The following is a 12997-nucleotide window of genomic DNA, read 5'->3' on the forward strand; positions in this document are numbered from 1 at the left end:
CCCTGGGCTCCAGGCCCCTCCCCCTGCCCATGAGCCCTGTTCTGGTCTTTTCTCTGCCTTTCCTGGCTTTACCTCTCTGTCCACTTCTGGCACCCCTCAAACTCTGCCTCCCTGGGTCCCCCAGTTGGCTTTCTCCCAGGGGTCTCCCCAGCCTAGCAGACCTGGCCACCAGCTACCCCAGTACAAGGATGTCAGTTGGGACAGTGACAGCCAGCACCTGCCTTTCCCGAGGGTTTGCCATCAGGGGCTGTGCCTGCCCCCCACCTCCGGCCCCGCACTAACGTCCCCACTTCTGCCTTCCCATGGGGACCCCAGCTCGGAGTAGCAGCCGCCCTTCACCTGCTGGCACTGGACCTCAGCAGACGGCTTCCTGGGCCTGAGCTGGCTTTTCTCCCAGCTGACAAGGGGAAAGGCGGTGTTAAAAGCAGCCGGAAGGGAGGCAGGGGCGCTCCTGGAGTTGAGAGCTAGAGAGGTGCTTTGTAGCCGGGCATCCTCCGGGGCCTGGGACGGTCCCCTGGGGTCACGGGTTCATGCCTCCGTGCTGAGGGGATGAGCCAGGGGTCTTTCTCCCTGACCCTGAGGCGGGCACCCAGTCCAGTTAGCTGCCCCAGGCCTCCTGGAGTCCCACACTTTTGTCTCTTGGCCTTGCACTTGGTTGAAAGAGACTGGGCACCACTGAGTCTCCGTCCAGGGCATGAGTGTTCAGAAACTATAGTTAAGTGGAACCTATATGCATGAAATATTAATCCACACTAATGGTTATTGTCTTGTTATAGGTCATAAAGTGCCAGGGAGCTTGGAAAGGCCAGTGAGCCCCCAGCTGAGACTCCTTTTGCTGCAAACAAGGTACTCAGAACTGCGGGGAAGGGTGATGTGGGAGGCACCGGGCAGCTGCCGAATTTCAGGCTAGGAGAGCTACCAGAGAGCCACTCCGCTGTGCACAGTGAGGCGGGGCAGCTGGAAACCCAGGGCTGTTGGGGTCTGGGGGACTGATGCAGTGACCCGACCCCCCCCCCCCCGGAGAGGGGTCTGCACCATCTCTTTACCACAAGTTTAGGGAAGAGGAGGCCTTAGTAAAGGCCAGGACCACCCACCCATGCCCCTTCATGTGTACCAAGCAGCCAGCAGCCCCCGTCCTCCTGGACCTGCCGCAGGAAAAGGTCGGCACTTGGAGGGAGATGCCAGAGGGAAGATGGCAGCAGGCAGGGCACAAATGGCAGCACTGCCGGCCCAGCAATGACTCCGCAGGCAGGGACCTCGGCCCCACTTCCTGGGGACAGAGAGACCCCTGCGCCCTGCAATGGCCCGGGGCCCCTCTGCGGGCTCCGCCCGCATCTCTTCCCTGTATGGGAGAGGCCGGGGCACAGCAGCCATGCCACAAGCTCACGTGGTCTGTTCCACGCTCCCAGCAGGAGTGGGGAGGGGGTGGGAGAAGCAGCGAAGGCTGGCAGAGAGACCTCAGGGTGACAGAGCACCAGCTCTCCACACGGCGCCAGGCGTGGTCGCAGGGCTCTCTCCAAAATACCCAGGTCCTGCAATAAGGAAACGGAAGCTCAGAGGGTTTGAGTGACTCCCTCAAGGCCACACAGCAAGTCCGTAGCAGAGCCGGGCTGGTTTCTCAGGTGTGCGAGCCTGTGGTGCTTGCATAGCCGATGACACATTTCCCCCATCCCTAGCTTCAGGGTTAAGGCCTCCTAGGTGCCGAGTGAGGCATCTTCAGTGCATCAGCCTCTTGCTCACCCCGCGCCCCAGCCCCCCATCCCTGTCCGGAGGGCCGGACATGTACTTATATTCTGGGAAACAAACTCTCCTTCTGTGAGAAAATGTGATGGTGTTCTTGGGCAGCGCGTGACCTCAGCCCTGCTCTGTCAGAGGTGCCACCCGTCAGAGGGGGGGGCGTGGCTGCGGAACAGTCCTCAGAGCAGACACAGTGCCCCCCTGCCCCAGGAAGCAAATGAGCAGGCCATTAGGGGCACTGGGTGTTAGTGGGAGCAACTGCCCACCGTGAGAAGAGGGGGCTGATCACCAGGAGGTCAGAGTAGGGTCAGCTTCATTAGTGACCGGGAGAGGATGCCAGAGTCCTTTGAGCTCCACAGCATCAGACAGAGTGACCCAGGGACAGCGCACAGGCTGTCAGTTACTGTAGTCTCAGAAAGAACCAGTGAGAAACCATACTTCAGAGAAGGCCAGGTCCACTCTGACCCCAGACTTTTCTTCTAGACCAGATTCTGATCCAGTACTCACCTACCACCAATGCCCACCGCTCCTCGCCATCTCTTCAGCTTCCTGACTCCCTTGACCCCTTGGCACCCCATCCAGTGTCCCTGACCTTGGCAAACACCCAGAAAGCTCCTTCATCCTCAGGTTCATATCTGCATGTTTGAACGTGCACATGGGGTGTACATGCACAGTGTACGCGGTCATTTTTACACGTGCACACACACATTCCTCAACTCTCTGACAGTCCATGCAGAGGTCATGTGAATCAAGGGACGGTGGGGAAACAGAAGACAGCTGCCTGGGGAAGGGGGGCGTGTGTCACAAGGCCCTTTGCTGAGGTTTGGGGCTGCCAGCTCAGATGTCCCCACTGTACCCAGAACAGGCCTAAGTCACACCACTGGCCAGCATTGCGTGGCCCTGTCTGCCCTGACCCCTGACCCCAAGCTCATTTGCATGAGATGTATCCGAGGGTCCCTGAGCTCAGGACTCCTCCCAGGTGCCAGGCCCTAGGCTTTCTGGCTTTGTCCTCCAGCACCTAACTCCATGCCCCTGACTTGAATTTCTATCTCTGGACCCTCCCATCCAAACATCTGGCCTACCTCTCCCCACCTCCAGCCCCCACAGCCCAGAAGCCAGGGCAGGAGGGTCCCCAGGAGGACAGGGTCAGGTCTGGAGGCTGCTGAGAAGCTAACCTCTGCAAGAATTGTATTGTGACCCTGTGCTCCAGGGACCAAAGTTGTCAGTGACTGTGGCAAAGGAACAAATAAACAGTGTGGAACCACAAAAACGGGGACACCTTAGAAACCTCGCAGGGTCTCAAAGACGATGGGCAGTGAGTTGTCTCACAGCTAATGTTCACCTCCTTGCACGGATTAACTCCTGTAATTCTCACTGCAGCCCCATTCGACAGATTGGAAGCCTGAGACCCACAAAGATGAAGTAGCACCCGCAATGTTGTACTGGGATGAGAACTCGAGTCAGGGTGCAGAGCCTGTGCCCTAGGGTACTTGCCACACTGCCCTTGAATGGCTATGCTCTGCATTCTAGGGGACCGGCAGACCCCTCTGAGGCCCCAGCATCCCCGACAGGACAAGAGTCCCATGGAGGGGCAGCATGCTCAGAGACAAGGGCTGCAGGAAGGGATGGTGAAGGTTGTGTGCAGTGGGGATGAGGGGAGGCCTGTGGCCGGATGGAAGCTGCGAGAGCAATGAGGCCTGATGCTCAGATTCCCATTGTTCCTTCTAGGGAGCTGCAACTCCCCCGGGTAACTCCTAGAAACTTCCATGTATAGTTCTGGCTTGACGATGCATGGGGAGGGAAGAGCCAGGGGACACAGAGCAGAGGGAGGTGAGGAAGGGGGCTCTGGGAGGGGGTGAGGAGCCCTGGGAAGGGAGCGGATGTGAGTCCCGCCCTGCTCCACCCCCCTGGGAGGAGAACTGCGGAGGGGCTGGGCTCCCTTGGATGATGGCAGGGAGCAAAGATAGCGGTGGGGTGTTTTGATGGTTGAGGGTTCAGTGGCCCAGGAGCCTGGAGGGCTCGACACACAAGGTGATTGCACAGGAAGGGACTTCAGGGTCACATATGCTGATTCAATTACACCCATTTTACAGATGAGGAGACTGAGTCCCGGTGCAGGCAAGTGGTTTCCCAGGAGCTGGGATCTGACAAGATCTGCATCCGGATTTGTGCTGTTCACCAGGACCTTCTCCCATGGTCTTGGATGCAGCAGTCTACTCCTGCCTGGCACACAGTAGGTGCACAGTTGGAGAGAGTGGCTGTTGTAGCATTACTGGAACAAAGGGCCAGCTCCAGAGGGATCATGATAAGGAAGGAAGGATGGGCTTGGGTCATGGTAGGAAAAGTACCTGCCCTGAGATTTCCCCCATGAAGCCAGCCCCTTGGCACATCTGTCTGGAGTCTGTACACAAAGTGCGGAAATGAGAATGAGAGGTGGGCTTACAGGGTGAGCCAGGCTGGCTTGTGGGACTGGGAAGGTGGCTGGCTTTGGACCACCCTGTCCATACCTCTACAACCACCACCTCCTCTAGGAGGTGACCTGAGCAGGCCACAGACCCCCCCACACAACAGAGTTGCTCACACGTGCAGCCTTCTCCCCGGACGTGGAGCCGAGGAGGGGAGTGGGGGGCATGGGGCTCTTGAAAGTCTTGCCCTGGGTCTGGGACCCTCTGCACCCTCATGACCTGCTACAACACTGCTTGGGACCTGAATGGGGCTCTGAACGTAATGGGCTCTGTTGCTCATGGTTTTGTTTGGGGGTGCCTTCAGAAGCTGGGGGGCAGATCGAGAGGGCACGGCCCCTGGATGCTGCAGCCAGCCACGAGGGGTGGTCTGGACCGTCAGGAGTGGGTAGTCTCTGGGCTGCAGGTATGGTGTGACTTCAGGATCTGTGGGGACCCTAAGCAGCCATGGGTCAGCAGAAGGGAGCCCCCACTTGAATGAGAACCTGACCTGGGCAGCACTTTGTTCATACTCGAAACCCATTTCATTCTCATCTCATGGGTACTGTGCCCATTTTGTAGATGAGGAAACTGAGGCTCAGGGTCAATAAGTGACAGAAGCTGGATTCACATCTCAGTCCTCGTCTACATCCACCAGACCCCGTTCTACCAGGTTTTTCATTTACAGGAGTAGCCCGCTCCCCACTGCACCCCCTAGCAGGCATGTACCAGTTTTACACCCCCAGCTCGGGCTGGAAAGACAAGCTTATGCCTCTTTCCCAGACTCAGAGTCACTTTCAAGAGAAGGCGTCTCAAAAGGTAGGGTTTGCCCACACCAAGGGGCTCTGGAGAGATGCCTAAGGGGAGGGGTGGCGGTCTGGGGGTCAGCTGAGTGGCTGGGCTCACCCAAGGGTCTGTGATGGGGGAGATCACTGACACTAGTCAGAGCCACCTTCTGGCCATGGATGGAGGGGGCCAAGAAACAAGCCCTGTTTCCTCCTTCATCAGATGGAGACCGTCCATCTGGAGGGATGCAGCGGGGTGCAGAGGGGCTGGAGCAGACGCCCCCGACCCCAAACCATGGCAAGACGGTGGCTGCCTGCCTTTCCTTTGCTGCAGAGCCAAGGAGGAAGCCAAGCTGGTGCCCCCTCCCCCTGCCCAGCCAGCCCAGACAGAGGCGGCGGGCAGAGCGCGGGCGAGAGGCTCTGGGGAAAACAGCATGAGTCACCCGCCGGCCGGAGCGTGTCCTTCCCGGCTGAGAACCGGCGGTGGCAGGTTTCTTAGGTAATTATGTAATTTATGAGGCTCCCGCTCGGGGCTGCGTCTGAGTCAGCCCGGCTGTGTCGTGACCAGGCGGAGGCTGGCAGAGCGAGGCGTGGGCACCGGCTCTGCCCCTGGGCCCCGGCCGCTCTGCCCCTCACAGGGACCGGCAGCTGGGGCTGGGGGGCATCTCAGACCTCAGACGGCCCTGGCTCTCAGCCGGACATGTGAGCTCAAAGGCAGGGGAGTGGGTCCTGAGCAAGCCCCTGGCTGGTCTGCAGGAAGATGCTCCCTGCGCAGTGCTCCTTGGGCAAAGGCCAGGGGCTCGATGTGGGCAGCCCTCCCAGAGGCAGATAGCCTTTGTTTTTAAACCTTGCACTTAACAAACATCATCTCTAAACACACAGACACACAAAAGTATTAAGATTTTTATGATGTGTTTTTATTACTCAAATGGCCTGACAACATTCTAAGTGTTTGAAAAGGAAGAGCAGGACATCCTACGTCCTTCTAACCGGCGTTTTCACCTCCCCAGCTCCACCATCTGGGGTCATTTGCTTTGAGTTTCTCTCACTCAGGACTTCTGTCAGAGCCCACCCAGTCCTCCCCACAGTCCACACGAAGGCTGGTGTGGTTCTGCTGCAGGATTTGCCCGCCGGTCCTCAGTCAGGGTCTTTCAAACGGTTGGGAGGGGGCAGGGTGCAGGGGTCTCCTCTCCACTTCCCTGGCGAGGCAGGTGAGGGAGCCGTGCATCCATCTGCTGGGCCATGGGTGCCCTTGGCCTTCTCCAACAGCGGGGCCCACAGTGCAGGGGACTGGATCAGGAGAGGAAAGGGCTGAGACTCCAAGGCGGTTTCAGAGAAAGCAGAGCAAAGGCAGGCTGGCCACTGAGGGGAGGCAAGACAGAAGGGAGTCAGGAGGGAGGACCCAGAGCCCCCTCCACAAGCCCAGTGTTGTCCTGGGGTCCCCAACAGCGCCCACGATTCTGAATCCCTAGGCCCAGCTGGCACAGGGGTCTGCCCCCTCCTTCCCTCTGCCTCCGTTTCCCGCCCTGGGCACCCTCCACCCCAGACAGAAAGCAGATAGAGACACTGGCCTGTCAGGGTGTTGGACCCACCTGCCCGCCTTTCCTTCCATCGTTTCCTCTCCCAACCAGGCCCCCTCCCCACTCAAGCCCCCCTCTATTTTTCCTGGCTGAAACCTGCCACAGACACCACCACACCCGGAAGGAGATAAATAAATAAAAGGAAAACAACGTCAACTGTGAAAGGCAGTCCAAAGCTGCATGTTTCCCGGCCTGAGTTAATTACACTTGGAATTGGCATGTTTACTGATCGGGGATTTCACGTTAACAGAGACGCCCCCCTCCCCAACTGTTTGTACAGTAAAACTCAGCAGGCTGGCGGGCTCCCCCAGGCCTTGGCAGGCCCCGCCGCTCCCCTGCCAATGAGCGAGTATAACAGAAACGTCTATTTTTGAGTGTGAGAGAAAACGCAGCTCTCACAGATGGTGGGACGCAGCATCCTGGACGGTTTCCCACACCCCAGCTCTGTGCACCTTCTCAGCAGTGTCCTGCCCCGGGGCAGACAGAGACCCTGGGAGCAGAGATTAGCAGGACCCCAGCGAGGGCCCAGCAGTCCTAGCCTCCCCCGCGCTCACCGCAGCACTGCCCTGTGGCATCACTCCCTTCTCCACAGCCAGATGGGCGCAGCTGGCCTCTCCTTGGAGCAAGGCTGCGGGCGGGTGTAGAGGGAGCTCTGAGCAGGAGTCAGGAGGCCCTGTTTCATTCACTCACTCAACAAACTGTTTGAAGCCCAGGGGAGCTACACTGGGGAAAGTGGCTCCTATCCTCGTAACAGGCGTGGGCTTCCCTAGACACTGTGTACCCTGGACAAACCCCTCCTCTGCTCCAGGCCCAGATGGGACAACTAGTGGTCCTTCCAATGGGCACTTACCAGACCCAAGGAAGGCTGCCAGGGTTGGGCCAGGCTCACCAGCTCAAAGGCCACATCTCTCCAGGCTAAGCGGTCGGTGCATATGCCTCTGGCCCAGTCCTTGACTCCTGGCTGGGTTCAACACAAGGCTCTGCCTGTGGGATGTCCATGCACTGGGCACCTGCCGAGTGTCCAGTACAACCTGCCTGCAAAAAAGACAAGGCCAATAAGCATCATACGGTGCCTTCCCTAGTACCAGGCAGAGGGGCCCCACAGTGACTACACCAGACATAGCCCCTGCCCCCGTGGAGCCTGCAGGCTGAGCAAGGAGGTATCTGTAGATCAAAGGATCAGAGGACTGATATCTGACTGCCAGTTGAGATTTGGTGTGGAGGGGTCTCAGGGAGGGCTTCCTGTAGGCAGTGGCATTGGCGCAGTGCTCTGGAAGATAAAAAGGGGCAGCCATTCCAGGTACAGGTACAGCTACAGACTCGTAGGTATGAAAACAATTGCACCAAGGGCACCAGGTAGGCTCTGGGATGTGCGCCTGCTTCCTCAGGGTCCCTTCCCACCCACCCCCGCCGGTGCTCACCTCGCCAGGTGGGCGGTGTGGCTGCACATACATGAGCTCCCCTCCGGCGCCACCACAGGGAAAATGCGAAAATGATGAATGAGGCTCCATCAAGCCCTTGCTTCCTGGCCCTCAAGTCTGTCCCGCAGTGACAAACGGCCCCCCTGCCTCTGCAGGGTCTTTTCAGAGGCCTCAACTGCAGAGACTTGGCGGCGCTTGGTGGAGATTTATGTCCATCTTCTCCAGATTCTTCTTAGTTTCTCTGCTGCTTTATTTCCTCAAAGAGCACGCTTTTATTTATTCATTCCACAAATGTCCTCCCAGTGCCTCCTGTTAGCTCCCTCCTGGCAACAGAGACCTGATTCAGTACACTCCCACGCTAAGCACAAACACCTACTTTGTGCTGGTGTCTGTGGCCGGCTTTGATTCGGGCATTAGCTGAGCACCTATTATGAGCTGGCACTGCAGGGTGAAGGCCCTGGCTTCTAGAGCTCAGCAGCAGTGTGGCGACGTCACCCCCGCCTTGAGAACTGACGTACTGAGTCCTGCTTGGCATTCCCGCAGCCCTGGGGTGCTGGGTCACCCCCATTGCTACCAAGAGGGAGGCTGCTGATTTGCCAGAGGTGGGTCTCACTCCAAAGTATGAGATAACCCTTGGGAAAAAATCTGGCAAAGCGTTCTACTCCCTTGGACCTTGGTTCTCTTACCTGTATGAAGGTGTGAGTAGAGGGGCGGGACAGGAGGGGAATAAACTCAGGGGTCCCACTCAGCACTGAGATTTAGGGGGTCTTTGCATCCTCAAGGACCCGTGAGGACTGATCTCTGTGGGGTCCCCAGGACTGTTCCAGCCACTGACTCTGTGCTGGGTGGTACAAGCAAGGGCAGGGGAGAGAAGAGGGCTGGGGAGCCGGGGGGAGGTAAGGGAGGGATGCCAGGCCCGCCCTGCAGAGGTCTGAGCTCCCTTGCTCGCCAGCTGCCCTAACCAGCTCTGCACCCACCAAGGGGGTGAATAAAGCCCTCAACTGCACTCAAATATGGCAGCAAAAGATCTGGGACAGCGTGGGCTTTTTGGTATCTAGCTCTCCAAGGGGCCTCAGGACTGTACCCAGCTGAGAGCACTCTGCTCCGTGAGTGATGGTGCCAAACTGGAGGCACCAGGTGGGTGCAGGGAAAAACCATGAAAAGGATGGCAAGCTAAGTGTTGGGAAAAGTGAGCCGACCTCATCATGCAAAGAGAATCTGGGGGCTGACTGGATGGATCTGCCACCTTCTAGGACTCAAAGGACTCTTCCTGAAGCCCGGTTGCCTGCAGAAGTTGGAGTGATTAAGACCAAGCAGCCTGGAGCCAGACCCACTACTGCCCCATTGCCCAGCTGGGTGACCTTGGACCAGTCACACAACCTCTCTGTGCCCCATTCCTTCATCTGTACAACAGACCCTGCCTCCCCACCAGGGCTGAAGAGGAGCAGTGAGTAAACACCCAAGAGTGGAAATGAGCCCAGAGCAAAGCAGAAGCCCATTAGGGCAACTCATTTCTCTTACCTGCCCTGGAAAATGGTCAGGTAATGGGAACAGGGTCCAGTTTGTACAACAACTTCCCAATTTTAAAAATGGCTCTTTAGAATCATCTCCAGGAGTGGAGACAGGGCCCTTGCCCAGGCAGATGCCAGAAAACGGCATGCATCCCCGAATTTGGACCTGGGACTGGGTTTACTTATGTGCACCTAAGCGATGGCCCTGAGTCACTGACCCTCCGGTTCGGTTCAGGGGTCCATGGTGACGTCCTGGCCGCTGTGGGGACTGCCATTTTCATTCTGCTTGTCAGATGAAAAAAGGCCCTTTGTTTATTTTCTCTTTTCCTCAAACAATACATAAACCAGTAATTTGGCTTTTAATGAAATCCTGCACAGAGCAGCAGGGGGCCACCATCTCTGGGTCTGGAATGAGTTGGGAACGTGCACGCTGCCCAGTGCCTGGGACCCTGAGCTGACGTTTTGTCTCATGCATAATTCTCAAGTGGTGAAGACGCAGCCGGTGCGCCTCGTGCACGGTGGTGCGGGGGGCGGGGGGCTGGGGCGCCCGCGCCCGTTGGTGCTGTGCCGCGGCGTGGGCATGGTTACATTGGAGTTATTAAATAAGGCTAATGTCGCCTCCCACCCCCCGCACACACATTTAATGTATTCCAAAGATGTGTGGATGCATTAACAACAATTTTCATCTCCAAATGTCCCCATTTACCGAGTTCCATGCATAAAAGATCAGCCCTGACACCACGATCCAGCCTGTTGCAGATGGAGTTCCCCAGAGCACCGGGCTCTGAGCGCTGTAGAGTTTGCTGGAAGGTGGGCAAGGTGGGCGGCACTCAATTGCTGCCTGAGGGGTTATACTGGGTCTTGTCACTCCTTTCTGGGCCCTTGGGCCCCCTGAAAAGTGGAGAGAAGAGCCGAGACCCAGCAGCAAACCTCAGACTCTCAAATGACATCCTGAAAGGGGCAGAAAAAGATAAAAAATCAAACAGCTTTTAACAAATGTGAAGAAATTCTGAAAACCGATTACCATATTCATGTGCTCATCACCACATCTTCTTGAGTGCCTCCTTTGTGCTTGGCACTTTCCTGGGAACTAACCTGTAAGGTCCCTGCCCTTAGGGAGTCCATTAGTCAATCAACAAACACTTGCCATTCCTCTACTATGGGCCTGGTCTGGATCCCAGGGCTGGGGACATAGCAGGGAACAAGATGGAAAAAAATTCCTACCCAGAGAAATCTTAAAGAGTCTAAGGGGGAGAGAGAAAGTAAATATTAACATCAGGTAATTCTGGATAAGCTAGGCAGAAAATGGTAACAGTACGACTCAGAGAAGGTAGCTGGGAAGAGATGGGGCACTAGGCTAGATGACCAGGGACAGCCTTGTTGAGCAAGGACCATTTTATCCCCTCCAGAATCCCAAACTCCTGCTCCAGTCAAGGGACAACTATTGGTGGGAGTGGGAAGAGGGGACAGTGAGGAGACCCTGAATGGGGGGTGGGGGTGAGGGCTGAGGACAGGCTGCACAGAGGAGGCTGCCCAGGACTCAGCTCCCGGCAGACAGATGGATGGACGCAAAGGGGGATATACTGTAAAGTGTTGTAGGCAGGGAGCCGCAGGGAATGAAGCTGGCTAGTCTGGGGACCTTGCGACACTAGTTGCTATTTTGTAGCTGAGCACAAGGGCAGGGTGCCACAGGAGGGGCCCTGGGCAGGGCAGAGAGAGCGAGACTTGTCCCTGGCAGGAGGAGGAGGGCCTGGACCAGAAAGGGTGGTCCCTCTGGCAGAGCTGTGGTTGAGGGTCTGGAAAGGAGAGATGGGGACAGCAGCAGAAGAAAGAGTATCTGCAGAACTTGGGGACCAGAGGCTCCACTGGCATGGTCACTGGTGGTCTCTCTGGAGCCAGGGCACCCTCCCCCAAGCTGGACACAGAGAAGCCACAGGCGTGAAGAGGAGCCCGTGAGGGAAAGGCATGCACAAAACTGAGACTTCCAAGGCACGGAGATCGATTACGACGCAAGCGCCACGCAAGCCCAGCTCAGAAAGAGCTTCCTGCAGCCCAGGAGAAAATTAACAAATACCAAACAGCCCTAGGTCATCCTTTGGAGGCGCTCTTGGAGTTCACTTTTCCAGGGGTCCTGGACCCTGCCCATGCTCTGGGCGATCCTGCCGTGGTCTGGGCAGGGCCGGGGTGGTGCCAACGTGACAGGAGAATCCGCAGGTAAGGGCTTAGCCCAGCACCTCGGTAGCAGGGCCGTCGGGAACCACTGATGCACGGAACCGCGGGCCTGCTCCGTGGTGCTTTTGGGAGCCATCCAGAACTGATGCAGCTGGAAAGTCAATAGGCCTGTGGCACGGGTCCTACACCAAGTCCACGGGTCAACTCGCGGGGAGGCTCCTGCCGCCCAGAGTCGGCACCCCGAGCAGAAGTCGTCCAAGGCGGGATTCGATACCGGAAAGAGGTTGACTGTATAATATTCATCGTATAGAAAGTGAACACCTCACAGGCAACCTATCTCAGGTACCACTGAGCCGGCTGACTGCAGAAGGCGGCTTCTTCCTCAGACGCCCCTCCCCGGCCCGGCCCCGCCCCGCCCCGCGGCCACGCCCCTGGCCCGCCCCACAGCCATGCCCCAGCCCCGCCCCGCCCCGCCCCACAGCCATGCCCCTGGCCCCGCCCCGCGACCCCTGCGGACTCAGTGGGCCCGCCGTCCTCCCTGGGCACTGGACACTGGACACTGGACACTGGCGAGCGTGCGGGAAGCATGCAAGGCGGGATTTGATACTGAAGAGAGGCCGACCGTGTATTGTGCGTCATGAAGAAAGCGAACGGGCCACGGGCAGCCTCTCCTCAAGCACCACAGGGAGCAGCACGCACAGCAGGCAGGCCTTCGGCTCTTCCCCGACGGGGGTCATTTTCCCCTCCCCTCCCCCCCCCCCCGCAGGATCTCCGGGCATTGGGATGGGAGGGAAGGCAGCCGAGACACACCTTCAGGCACAGGCCATGCACAAGGTCAGCCCTCGGCGGGACATCCTGCAGACGGGCAGGTGCCCGCCTAGCGGGGGGGCCTCCAGGGAGCCCTCCGACTCCTTGGCACTGGGCATGGACAACAGACTGAGCTCAGACCACTCATCCCACACTGAGGGACTGCTGATGACTGGCCTCCCAGTGGAACCCCCGCCTCTTCCTCAAAGGCAATGTGCCCTCCAGAAAGTTCTTCCAGGATGGATGAGACGTTGAGGGTCAGCGGAGAGGATGACAAGTGTCACACGTGGAGCCCATGCATTCACGTACCCTGGAGGGGGCCGGCCTCGGGCCTGGCCCTGCCCACAAGAGGTAGGTGGTATTGAAAACAGGCCATCTGTGTTATATTCGTCATTAATAAAGCGAACTCATCACAGACAACCTCTCCTCAAGTACCTAGCAGGGCGCCTACTCCGAGGACCACAGTCGTGCATCAACACAGGTCACCTCCGGGAGCCGTCCTGAGGATGGATCAGATACCACAGGTGAGAGGCCGCAAGCGCA

General features: G+C 57.9%; 1 long non-coding RNA gene across 1 annotated transcript; it reads right to left on the reverse strand.

The window, feature by feature from the left end:
- Nucleotides 1–5858: 5858 nt before the first annotated feature.
- Nucleotides 5859–12055, reverse strand: LOC123612442 (uncharacterized). Its single transcript, XR_006719691.2, has 3 exons — nucleotides 7965–12055; nucleotides 7394–7578; nucleotides 5859–6325 (listed from the first exon to the last, which is right to left on the reverse strand). It is a non-coding gene; the product is annotated as an uncharacterized LOC123612442 (long non-coding RNA).
- Between the last annotated feature and the right edge of the window lie 942 nt (nucleotides 12056–12997).

The sequence above is a fragment of the Camelus bactrianus genome, chromosome 6, assembly GCF_048773025.1.
Source record: "Camelus bactrianus isolate YW-2024 breed Bactrian camel chromosome 6, ASM4877302v1, whole genome shotgun sequence".
Taxonomy (NCBI): Eukaryota; Metazoa; Chordata; class Mammalia; order Artiodactyla; family Camelidae; genus Camelus; species Camelus bactrianus.